A 14,509-nucleotide genomic window follows, 5' to 3' on the forward strand; every position below is an offset into this window, starting at 1 on the left:
TTAACCAATATGAGATAGATAAACACAAATGAGTATACTTCGTATGTATGACATATGACATCTATTTTGACGTTGTTACTGTTTTTAGAATGATTTACTGTTAATTTGTTCACATCATTTATTTATTTCATTATTTCCTTTCCTCACTGGGTTATTTTTCCCTATTGGAGCCCTTGGGCTTATGGCATCTTGCTTTTCCAACTAGGGTTGTAGCTTGGCTAGTAATAATAATAATAATAATAATAATAATAATAATAATAATAATAATAATAATAATAACTGAGAGCTGGAAATAAAATGAAGGACCAAGGAAGAAGAGGAATACACATGTTGAAACTATGACGGGAAAAAAAAAAAAAAAAAAAAAAAAAAAAAAAGCGAAACATCTCAGTCACGACTCAACTCAAGGTAAACGTAGGATCTCCTCAGGAGGGAGGACATGTGATGCTAAACCTGATCGTGGCATGGAAGGCCACACCAATGGATTTTTCGGTACTGGGTCCAATGTCGTGACGGTCCCGTTGTAATCAATCCACACATACATACATCTCTCTCTCTCTCTCTCTCTCTCTCTCTCTCTCTCTCTCTCATCCCAGACCATCCAAGACTAGAAGATGCATTAGCAACTCTCTGGGGGATATACGAGGTGCCTCACACTGAGGGACCTGGGGGAACCCAAACATAAAATAAGGCGATAAGGTAAGGTAAGGCTCTCTCTCTCTCTCTCTCTCTCTCTCTCTCTCTCTCATCCCAGACCATCCAAGACTAGAAGATGCATTAGCAACTCTCTGGGGGATATACGAGGTGCCTCACACTGAGGGACCTGGGGGAACCCAAACATAAAATAAGGCAATAAGGTAAGGTAAGGTAAGGCTCTCTCTCTCTCTCTCTCTCTCTCTCTCTCTCTCTCTCCATCCAAGACTGGAAGATGCAAAATACACCGGAAGATGGATTAACAACTCTCTGGTGGATATAAGAGGTGCCTCACACTGAGGGACCTGGGGGAACCCAAACATAAAATAAGGCGATAAGGTAAGGTAAGGCTCTCTCTCTCTCTCTCTCTCTCTCTCTCTCTCTCTCTCATCCCAGACCATCTAAGAGTGGAAGATGCAAAATACACCGGAAGATGCATTAACAACTCTCTGGTGGATATACGAGGTGCCTCACACTGAGGGACCTGGGGGAACCCAAACATAAAATAAGGTAAGTCTCTCTCTCTCTCTCTCTCTCTCTCTCTCTCTCTCATACAATAGAGGAAGTGTCTGGCTCTATATATATATATATATATATATACACACACTTATGTTTCCAGTTACACTCCTCTATCCACATCCCTAGGGTATGGGAAGAAGAAGTAGTCATACCCTGGTCAGAGTAGATGTGTGTGCGTATATATCTATCTAAACATATACCCGTCATTTTTGAAGTGTAGTTTACACTATATATATATATATATATATATATATAATCTTTCAAACCGCATTTATCAGGATCTATCAGATACCCTGGCGAATCTTATGAAAGAAGAGACAACGTAAACGGAAAGGCCTTGCCATCTAGGACGCTATCTTCAGTCTCATCACCGTCTTCATCTCAAGGTGTTCCACATCACACACACACACACACACACACACATTACAGCCGAGGTTCAAAAGGAAAGCTCGTTTATGGGTACTACTTTTTACTTCAAAAGTACGCAGTGACTCTTGTTGGTCAGGAACTAGAAGACGATGTTACAGAGGGAGATGCAATAAATTTTCCTCGTTTGAATGTTTAGTGACTTCCGGAATAACATCTTCGACCGTGGTGTACCTTTTCATATGAAAATTGCACATGCGAAGGTGATCTAAAATCGGTTGAAATTCAACATTTGGAAACAGGTGGTAAAACATAACCTCATTCCAACTTCAATGTCGGAGGTAATAACATACTAAATAACACATACATACATGTGTGTTCATCTCTATCCTTCAGTCTGATTCATACAATGGAGGCCTGCCACTCATGAAACAAAAGTACCAAAGAATAAATCTCCAATAAAAGTACTTCCACAACATGCTCTATATACATTTGTACAAAATATCACCTACAAAGAACTTATTAACTTTGATTGAGCTACACCTTGTCTTGTTTCACACTGTTATCCCTACAGTAAAGGGGTCGGTTGCCTGATGCGCCTTCTCCAATGCCTTCTATCAAAAGCATCCTGTTCCACCAAACTTCTTCTCTCCAGATTATCCTTCATCTTATCTCGCCATCTAATTCTCTGTTTCCCTCTCGATCTCTCCGCTGCTAACAGGTTCCTCCTAAGCCCTTCTCACTCCGTCCCAATAATCCATTCTCACCACGTGCCCATACCATCTCAGTTGCGACACTTATCCCCTTGGTAATTAATATGCCTGATATTCTTTTTTATTTTATCCATTTTCCAATCTTTATAAGCAGTGATATTCCCATAATCCAACTCAGTATTCTCATCTGTTTTCTAAACTTTGCTTCGCGTTAGAACCCTCATTCCGATCCATGCATTAACACTAGTCTTATAAATGTGCTTGATTGGCCTTTTCTCATCACATATTATACAACTCCTGGTACTTCCCTCCACTTCCCCAATGGTGATTTTATTCTATTTACCCAAATCTCAACTTCAGCTTCACATCCTCCGTCCTGAACTATAGCAGATTCCAGGTATCTAAATTGTTCCACCTGTTTTATAACCGAGCCTCTACTTTCATGTACGGCTAACCTTACTCTTATCCACATTTACCTTCAAGCCACCACTATTCAAAGTCTCCTGCCAATCCACAACCCTTCTCGGTAAGTCTTTCTCTTTTTCACCGGTTATCACAAAATCCTCTTCATATAGCAACTCCCGCCTCCCTTCATTTCTGATCTCTTCACTTAATGCAGCCATGACCTGCACAAACAAAAACGAGCTTAATGCTGACGCCTAGTGTAATCCAACACTGACTTCAAAGGTTTCTGTTTCCTTGTTCTTTCGTATATCATTTCTACTATTCTAACAAACTTCTAAGGGACTCCCCTCTTCCTCAAGCACCAAAACAATTTCACTTCACACTCTATCATAAACCTTTTTTAGCTCTACAAAAGCACATATGAGCTCATGGTTTCCCTCTATCCTCTTTTACTGTAGCCGCCTTTCTAAACGTCTCTCCCCATCATGAATCCATACTGCTGTTTTCCAATCTTTACAATCTCTCAAGTACTCGCAAAACTTTCAAACCATGCTCTGTTAGTTTAATTTCCTTGTAGTTATATCACCTTTCTGCTTAAATATAGGCTAAATGCCATTAGACTCTCCCCTAGTCTTTAGGCACTATTTTCTCTTCCAATATTGCTCTTAATAAATCGAACACCCATTCTTGCCCTCTTTAGCTAGAATCTTAACTATTTCTAATACATGGAAAGATTTCATGATGAAATAGAAGTTAAGTTGGAGAGAACTAAAATATAATCATACTAAAATTGAAATTGAGTAAAGAAATACAAAAAAAAGGGGAACTTCCAGCCATTCATTGCTTTAATTTGTGTGAGAACATCATCTATACATTAGAGATAAAATTCAAGACCAGCAAAAAAAATTAGTAACTGATTTGTATCGGTCGAGCAAATTTTCTTTAGCTTAAAGATATGCAGTTCTATTCCATTAATTAATTAATGTTCAGCAGCCAATTAAGTCTAAATCATCTTATTACATATCTAATTATACTTTAGTCTTAATTATTCTGCCCTGTCTTCTTATTCATATAAAGGTCTGTGCTTACAAGGAAACCATCATTTTCAGTTTTATAATGAACAATTTAGTGAAAATATCTGATAACAGAACCCAATGTATATATAGTTTTGTAACAAGTAAATCTCTCTCTCTCTCTCTCTCTCTCTCTCTCTCTCTCTCTCCACGTGATGAAAAATAGAATCTCTAACCACGTGTACGAAAATGCGAGTGTGGCATCATACCTGTTCATTTTCTTAAAATCCGAAAAATAAAAATAAAAATGTGACATCCGACTGAGAACTTGGAAGGCCAAGCCATCAACGCAATCATTATGAAGAGACAATTACAGTAATTATGAACTTTTGTTCTTATCATCCATCATGAGACATACCGTACAATTTCCCAACACTACACACACACACACACACACACACACACAGGACTAGTCTTCTTGAACGCAAGATATCCCGGAACAGGAACAACATAGGCCCTTTCGTGTTCTCCATAATAAAATAAAGGAGTGTCATTGCAGCCTAACTTATATGGAACTGCTACTGATGCGAGGAAAATACACAATGAGATGTTCTACTAATTTGTCAACTGATGCGAGAAAAATACACAATATGTTCTACCAATTTGTCAACTGATACGAGGAAAATACACAATATGTTCTACCAATTTGTCAACTGATACGAGGAAAATACATAATATGTTCTACCAATCTGTCAACTGATACGAGGAAAATACATGAGATATTCTGCCAATTTGTCAACTGATGCGAGAAAAATACACAATATGTTCTACCAATTTGTCAACTGATACGAGGAAAATGCACAGAGATATTCTGCCAATTTGTCAACTGATGCGAGGAAAATATACAATGAGATGTTCTACTAATTTGTCAACTGAAGTGAGGAAAATACACAATGAGATGGTCTGCTAATTTGTCAACTGATACGAGGAAAATACACAATGAGATGTTCTACTAATTTGTCAACTGATACGAGGAAAATACACAATGAGATGGTCTGCTAATTTGTCAACTGATACGAGGAAAATACACAATGAGATTTTCTACCAATTTGTCAACTGATTCGAGGAAAATACACAATGAAATGTTCTACCAATTTGTCAAATGCACAATGAGATGATCTACCAATTCGCAAAATACACAATGAGATGTTCTACCAATTTGTCAATTACAACATGAGATTCTCTACCAGATTGTTAAATACACAATGAGATGCTCTACCAATTTTTCAAATTCACTCACAATGAAACGTTCTACCAATTTTTTTTCAAATACACAATGAGATGTTCTACCAATTTGTCAAATACACAATGAGATATTTTACCAATTTGACAAATAAACTAGATATTCTATCAATTTGACAAACACACAATGAAACGTTCTACAAATTTTGTCAAATACACAATGAGATGTTCTACCAATTTGTCAAATAGACAATGAAATGTTTTCCCAAATTGTCATATACACAATGAGATGCTCTACCTTTAAGTCTCCAAAGTGCAATTGATAGTTTGGGGAAATAAAAATCGAAAGCTAGTGGAACAGATCTATATATCTAAATGCAGAAAATCAAATCAATGGTAGTATAAAAAGTACCAGTAAAGTACGAATAAATAAAAGGAAAAAGCTATTTTACACACTAAAACGAAGTTCCCACTTTAAGAATGAAACAAATATGAAAATAAAAATTAACCAATTCTTTATACGAAGGTCTAAAACAATCAATAAATTAATCTCTCTCTCTCTCTCTCTCTCTCTCTCTCTCTCTCTCTCTCTCTAACTAAGGAAGATATTAATCATACGTTTTTTCAGTGCGGAATCATGCACTCTAAGATCGTATTTAGAAATGAAATAATCAATTTCACTATCCAAAAAAGTGGTTGTTTAAATCTAATATTAATAAATATATATATATATATATATATATATATAGAAACCCTGATGATCTAAAATAATTAAACCATACACGGTAGTAGAGACATAAATGATGAAATTAGATCACAAAATTGCTTTCCATTCTTAATATTAAGATTTGTATTCCAAACCTCTGTCATTACTTGCAAAACCAGTAAATTACATACACATTTGGATAACTTAACTCATAACCAAACATCATGGGAATACCGGTGGTGGTGGCTGCCAAGTGATATTCGTCAAGCAATGTCACCTTACTATAGTCAATTCTTTATAGTGAGGCAGATTTGCACCGACTCGCCGGGGTGACCTTTTAGCTCGGAAAAATTTCCTGCTCGCTGATTGGTTGGACAAAATCATTCTAACCAATCAGATAGCAGAAAACCTTTCCGAGCTAAAAGGGCACAACTGCGAGTCCGTGCAAATCTGCGAGAATTGAATACAAGCTACTCTTACTAACGTTTAAGATACTGAACCAAAATATCTAAAAGAATGTCTGAATAAACTAGAACTAGAAACAAATGTTACCATAAAACGCATGAGTGACAAACATAGGCTATCTGAACCAAGAACAAATAGTAAATTTAGTGAAAGGGCTTTTAGCTACTGTGCGCCTACACATTATGATAAACTGACAACTGAAATGAAGGACCTAAAGGGAGCAATTGAATTTAAGAAGAAACTAAAGACATTACTTTTCACAAGATCATATGATTTGGAAGATGCTACAATCAAAGAATTGTATAAGTTATAATGAAAATGTTTCGTTAGATGATTAATATGGACCCGCCCGAGAAGTACAGTAGTTCACTTGACTTCAGTGGAGGGTTGGATTTAAACCCAAAACAAGTAAACAAGTAAGTAAATTAAAAAGAATTGAGAATAGTGATAAGATCAAGTTATAAAGGGGTGTGATGTCTCTTTGGCCCAGGGAGAGACGCTTCTCTGGTAATATGTGATGGTTTAAGGGCAAGGGTTCACCCTCATTAAAACGACTCTTACTTCACTCTATGTAAATGGCTGATTAACTTAATTGTTGGTGAAACTGTTTTAAATTACTACCACCGATTTCCCTCTCCAAATGTTTTACGACATTTTACTCCATAATTTCTTTTATAGCTAATTTTATTAACTGGAATTAATGATGTATTGGAATTATATTGGCGGCATATTTACATTGAACTTTATAATAAAAAAAAATGCACATTGTATATAAAACATTTGAATAGCTTTCATTGCTTTTGTTATTAACGTACTTTCAAACATCTTTGGTAAAAAAAAATACTATCAATTTCCTTTGAAACGACTCCAAATTATATCCTACAGACATTTTAAAATCAATTAATTTCCAAGTAACTCCTATTCAAATTAGTAATTAGTGTAATTAATTCCCCAAAAATTAGGTTCTGTTTTAAAATATTTTATTCAATAGATTTCTTTTAAAGATATTTTGCTTACGTAGAATTAATGGTATATTGAAGTTATATTGGTGGCACATTTATATTGAACCTTATATAAAAATGCACATTGTATATAAAACATTTGAACAGCTTTCATTGCTTTTGTTATTAACGTACTTTCAAACATCTTTGGTAAAAAATACTATCAATTTCTTTTGAAATGACTCCAATTTATATCCTATATCCATTTTAAAATAAATTAATTTCCGAGCATCTGCTACTCAAATAAGTAATTAATGTAATTAGTTCTCCTAAAATTAGGTTCTGTTTCGAGATATTTTACTCAATAGATTTCTTTTAAAGATATTTTGCTTACGTAGAATTAATGGTATTTTGGAATTATATTGGTGGCACATTTATATTGAACCGTATATAAAAATGCACAATGTATATAAAACATATGAAGAACTTTCATTACTTTTGTTATCAATATACTTTCAAACATCTTTGTTAAAAAATACTATCAATTTCCCTTGAAACGACTCCAATCTATATCTTACAGCCATTTTTAAATTAATTAATTTCCAAGTAACTCCTATTCAAATTAGTAATAAATGTAATTAATTCCCCAAAAATTAGATTCTAGTTTCTTTTTATTAAGTCTTAGATTCCACATAAACTCCGGCCAGTTTTATGCATCATAAAATCATGAGTCAGTAAATATACTTCAAAAATTTACATAACATTTCCAGGAATATAATAAAATGACTTTCTTTTCAAGGACAGAATGATGACATAGTAATGAAGCCAAATAAATTAATACACTTTATACCATATACAGTCAAAGAAGCCTCATTTTGGTATGTGATTTTCAAAATGCTTATCTATGAAATTATGCAGAATGTTCAGTTCGTGGTAACGATACCTGAATATTTCTATCTCCTTTGTAGTTTGAAAATGGAAAAGAGAAATAATAACCTAGTTGTAATGTCTTTTGCTTAAATCAGTCTAACAGGCTGACATGAGTTTTTTAATTGTTTATATATGACATATCTGTTTTTGATGTTGTTAATAGTTCATATAGGATATATCTGTTTTGACGCTGTTACAGTTTTTAGAATGATATAGTGTTAATTTATTCTCATCGTTTATTTATTTCCTTATTTCCTTTCCTCACTGGGCTATTTTTCCCTGATGGAGCCCTTGGGCTTATAGCATCTTGCTTTTCCAACTAGGGTTGTAGCTTGGCTAGTAATAATAGTAATAATAATGAAAAATTAAAAATGCCAGAATAATAATTAGATCAGAAATATGAGACTGAATGTTAATGAATGTGTCTACATAAAGATAAAATTACAAAAACTGAGACTTATTCTATTATAAAACTAGAGATTGAGAGTAGTAGAATTTTTAAAAAATCAAATACGTTATTTTAAGAATTAAGACTTTTATTTTATTCAAAAAGTAGAGATTGAGAGATACAATTAAAAAATAAATATGTCTACTTCAGTGCCTATCTTTAATCGTGGCGCCTACATATTTTATCAAGTGTATTCTGAACATGATAATACCCTAACTACTATCGGGAAAAATTACTCAAGAAGGGATGTTTCAAATTCATTTAAGCTTTAAAGCTAATAATTTAAATGGAAAACTTCCAGAGATGATAAAAACAACAGCAAGTTGCTGCTGTTGATATTATTATCTCTTCATTCCGTATTTTAATTAATAATTATCATCATCATCATTATTATTATTATCATTATTATTATTATTATTATTATCATTATTATTATTATTGTTATTGTTGTTGTTGTTGACTGTCAGCAATAATAATAATAATAATAATAATAATAATAATAATAATTACTTAAAATACATAATGAATATTCACAAGTCATTTACAGACGCTCTTTCTTCCAAACAGAAAAGTAAAATCAATCAACATCTAACATTACGAACCCTTCCCAATAACATCATCTACCTTGGGAAACATAATGAATCGATAAATAATACCTAAAAAGATAAGCAAAACCAAACGATGAGATCCTCGACTTATACCCCGCAAAAGAATGCCTCTGGGGATGACATCAGCCCCTCTCCAACCTCAGGTCAAGGGCTTGACCCAACACGGGCTAACTCTTGAGAAGGGATTTCGTAATAACAGGGACTGTTTATCACGAGAATAACTACCATGTGCCAGGGGGTAGTTTTCCATGTTTCAGTTTATCAGGTACTCTATGCAAATTTTAAAAAGCTAGGGTTGTAGCTTAGCTTGTAATAATAATAATAATAATAATAATAATAATAATAATAATAATAATAAATGATGATGATAATAATAATAATAATAATGATAATAATAATAACGCATGATGATGATGATAATAATAATAAAAATAATAATAACAACAACAACAATAATAATAATAATAATAATAATTATAATAATAATAATAATGAGTTGTGTTTCTTTTTATGGAAACCAGATCATTTTGTTTATCAAGTGACGAAATATACAACGTCCTTCGTAAGAATGAAGGATAATACTAGGAAATCTTTAATAAGCTTACTTGTACCTGGCCTAGAATATGAGGAGACAAACACCATCCCCCACCAACAGAAAGGCTGCAGAAGGAAGTGTAGGGGCACAAAAGACCAGCTCCTAATAGACAACATAGTAATGAAGAACAGTAGAAGGAAAATCAATATAAGCATGGCATGGATTGACTATTGTGACGGGCCGAGAGAAGGTTGTGACTCAAAGGCAGGTTGAAAGCAACTGAGTAAATTTATTATAGAACACTCTCCTTTATATACAAAAGCTCAAAGCAACAAGAAATTTCATGTTTAGAAAACAGACACTGTTACAAAGGAGAAAAGCAGATATGTTTAATCTGGTTCATTTTAGTGCGAAGGAAGAGCGAAGATACAAGCATAAATTATACACAAAATGAACTATGTACGATCGTGTGACACACGGTTGGTACACTATAAATCCCCCTATACACGATCAATTTTTTCGTCAATCAATTGATATCAATTTATTTACGACAATGAAATTGAGGAAATCACTGTGCCTACACACGGTCAATGATTTTACTTCAGTTTTCAGTTTGATTCATAACTTCGAGATGAAAGCATCTGTGGCTCTAGTCTCTGCCATCCATGAGTGGGAAAACACTAAATCATTGATCAATATATTGATGCTTTGCCCACACACGATCAATTTTATTGAAGACCCATCAACAAATACCAAAGGATCTTTGATCTCTCAATGAATTGATTCAATGAAATTGTTTCAATTAAATTGATATCGTAAGAAAGCCTTCGACATTTTATAAAGACAGCGGTCAACCAATAGACAGTATTCCTGGCCTGCAATAAGAGTATTTACAGACAAGCCAGAAATCAAGCAATAAACTTTATATTTGTAAGGCATTGAAATAAGCTTAGCATAAACTTGAGATACACATGCCAAATTAAACCCGTATCCTAAGAATTTTCACATTTAGAATTCATGTTATCGATGAAATGTGAAAAAAAAGTATAGAGTTCACCCGATTCTTGGCCATATAATACATGAAACCTTATGAAAAACATCCACAATAAGCAAATAATTTAATTGGATTTATGTTGTGACCTCTAAATTTCCGATAGTTACTAGTTCACCCACTTAATTTTAAAAATCGGGTCTAAATTTCCGATAGCATAAAAATTGCGTCTAGATTTCCGATTTCTATATTCATATTATTTTAAAAATCGGGTATATATTTCCCAGTTAAATCATTCACATTTAAAAAAGCGGGTCTAAATTTCCGATAGTTACATCTATTTTATTTTAAAAATCGTATCTAAATATCCGATAGTAAAATCCATTTCATTTTTTAAAAATCGGGTCTAAATTTCCGATAGTTACATCCATTTCCGATTGTTAAATCTATCTTATTTAAAAAATCAGGTACTGTTGCAATTGCTTTCCATGTCAGTTCCGGGGATAGAGCGACCACTACCTTCCAGGTTGAGAACATGTACCTATCTATAAACCAAAGGTTTGAAGGTCATATGTCCAGTGTGTCCTTTAATATTGGGAAATACAATACAAGGATCCTCCCTCCACTTTCTCAGGATTATTAGGATTATCTTCATATGAAAAGAACCTAATTTTTATTATCATTATTACTAGGTAAGCTACGATCCTAGTTAGAAAACCCGGAATCTATAAGCCCAAAGGCTCCAACACTGCAAATAGGACAGTGAGGAAAGGAAAGAAGGAAACAAAATAAAACTACACGAGAAACAACGAATAATATAAAGCCTTATAACATCGGTAACAAAGTTAAAATAGATCTGTCATATATAAACTATGTTAAGAGCCTTATGGCTGATAAATGCAAAATAATTACTATCTACGTACACAACCTTATTGATACTCAGAATCTCCCAACACCAAACTCAAAATATAAGTAGATAACTAAAACTGAGAGTTTGGCGTAACAATGTTATCTTTGGCACTCCATTCCATTTTGATATATAAGGTTATCTCTCCGTAGTATTACCCTACAACGATAACTCCCAACACCTAAATTAAAATACAAGTCGATAGCCAGAAATACCCGTTTGGCGTAACAATGTTATCTTTGGCATTCCAATGGCACTTTGGCACTCCATTCCATTGATATATAAGGTTATCTCCCCATAGTATCACCCTACACCCATAACTCTTATAAGATGTGTAAGGTGAACCAGGAGGGCAGAGGCCAAAAAGGAATGAAAGTCGAAGGAAGGGAACTTCGCCTAACCTTGACAGGCTCCTTAATACCGCTTCACCTTCGATGGGGGAATGCTAGTTTTTGTGGCCCAGGAAGACGACTCATCAACCTTCCTCTTGGGAAACGATTGTGGTATCCTTCCTATGCAGATATAGAAACGTGATAAAGAGTAAACACATATAATATATTTGTTTTACTAATTACCCCCTGATTTCCATTAAAAGAACAAGAGGGTCACTCAGTAGAGAGCATGTCTTCCCCATGCTAAGCAGTATTAGTTTGCTCTTAACTTCACTGTGTACTTGTACTTAGAAGTATTTTCTTCAAAGACAAATGGATTCGTCCTTTGGTCATACCGCACATTTTCACCATCGTTAAAATTGGTTCACCAGTTTTTGCGTAATGTTGTTCACAAACAAAAAACAAACTTCACAAAATATTTAATATTTATTATTTACTTATCATTGCGATTATTTCTAAATCACTGCTGCGTACTAAAATTTTGATGTACTTTATCTAAAATGTTACAGATTCATCCACTATTCATACCCAAAATCACTAACTAGTTTGGTCAAAAACGGTACGTCAGATTTTATGTAAAATTACTCACAAACGAACTAAGAAACCGACGACAGGGATGAATACATACCCTTACGAATGGAACATGAATATCTGGACCTTAGAAGAGGTCAAGGTGAAAGACAAAACGGAGTCAGTTTTGACCAAATGACATATCATCGCACGAGTCGAAATGAGTTGTATGAAAAACCATCCGTCCTTAAAATAAGACACTAAAGAGATGACAATGTTTTGATAACCCTCAAAATGTATCACCCCTTGGCTAAAAGAGAGCCATTGTCACTCATAAAATTGAAAATGTTACGAAATCAACTTTATCAAACCATAAGTAAAATCTCAAGCATTCAGCAAGGGATAATCTCAAGAGTTAAAAAAAAGAGTCAGTTATTCTCACGAGCAAATACAACTGTAGTTTAGTGATGCCTGTCTGATGAACACATACATACACATACACACACAAATATATATATATATATACAGTATATATATGTGTGTGTGTGTCTGTGTGCGAGTTCACATGGAAGAGGGCGTATCTTAGAGTTGTGATAGATAATTTACATAAACAGAATGTGTGCTAAGGACAGAAACATATACCAGTTGCCAAATCAATAAAACTATAAATCTTGGCGTAAATTGAATCTAAAATACATAAAGATACAAATAGGATAAAAAAAACCCGTATTTTGCAGACATTTGTGATTATATATATTAAAATATTTTCATACTATCAACTAAAACATGACAATCAGAAAAAAATCTACCATGACTACAAATCTAAGCCTCACTCGAAGGAAATAAAACCATAATAAAACAGTATAGAGACCTTGATATCACCAGAAGTTCCATAAGGCTTAAAATCCGTCCTGTCATGATATAATATGAAACAATGTCTTCTTCAAGGTCTAAGTGGCCACCCGCTCTCCCGCAAGAAGCAGGAACTCGGTAAGTTCAGCATAATATACATACTGACATGTGAAGGAATAAAAAAATTCTCGATAGGCTACTTACAATTTACATGTTTAACTCTTGCAGTCATTATAACAGACACATGGGAAAAATTTAGAGAAGAGAGAGAGAGAGAGAGAGAGAGAGAGAGAGAGAGAGAGAGAGAATCGTTCAGTATTAGATACATCATATGAAAAAGTATTCATTTCTAGGTTGCAAATACTCTAAACAAGGTTATTTTTCTTTTCTAAGAGAGAGAGAGAGAGAGAGAGAGAGAGAGAGAGAGAGAATAGTTCAGTGTATAAGAGATACATCATGATATGAAAATGGAAATATATCTTTAAATTACAGATACTCTAAACACGATTCTGGGAGAGAGAGAGAGAGAGAGAGAGAGAGAGAGAGAGAGAGAGAGAATCGTTCAGTATTAGATACATCATATGAAAAAGTATTCATTTCTAGGTTGCAAATACTCTAAACAAGGTTATTTTCTTTTCTAAGAGAGAGAGAGAGAGAGAGAGAGAGAGGGAGAGAGAGAGAGAGAGAGAGAGAGAGAATAGTTCAGTGTATTAGAGATTCATCATGATATGAAAAAGGATATATCTTTGTTAAGTTACAGATACTCTAAACACGATTCTGAGAGAGAGAGAGAGAGAGAGAGGAGAGAGAGAGAGAGAGAGAGAAAATCGTTCAATGTATTAGATATAAATCACGATATGAAAAAAGATACATCTCCAAGTTGCAAATACTCTAAATGAGAGAGAGAGAGAGAGAGAGGAGAGAGAGAGAGAGAGAGATACGTTGCAGAAACGGATTTCAGGTACCAATTAAATAACAGCAAACTATATCGTAGCCTCTAATATCTTACGCATGAAAGTCAGACACCGATAAAACACTACTTTAAGAAATCTGTTCAACTCAATGGTTGAAATTGCCTATTGGAAACGTCCCTATCTGGCGATCTTCTGGACTGGGGTTCGAGTCCCGCTTTAACTCGATAGTTTCTTGAAGTTTCTGCCACCTCGTTATCCTTAGGAGCTAAGGATGTGGGGTTTGAGGAGTGTCTGCAACCTCACCATCCTTATGAGCTAAGGATGTGGGGTTTGAGGGAGCTTATAGGTTTACCTTCTGA

The 14,509-nt window shown here is 34.2% G+C and overlaps 1 protein-coding gene across 18 annotated transcripts in view; it reads right to left on the reverse strand.

Moving 5' to 3' along the window:
• Positions 1–14,509, reverse strand: part of l(1)G0196 (inositol hexakisphosphate and diphosphoinositol-pentakisphosphate kinase) — a 485,360-nt gene that overhangs the window by 382,024 nt on the left and 88,827 nt on the right. The window lies entirely within an intron of this gene.

This window comes from Palaemon carinicauda, chromosome 40 (genome assembly GCF_036898095.1).
Source record: "Palaemon carinicauda isolate YSFRI2023 chromosome 40, ASM3689809v2, whole genome shotgun sequence".
In the NCBI taxonomy this organism is placed as follows: domain Eukaryota; kingdom Metazoa; phylum Arthropoda; class Malacostraca; order Decapoda; family Palaemonidae; genus Palaemon; species Palaemon carinicauda.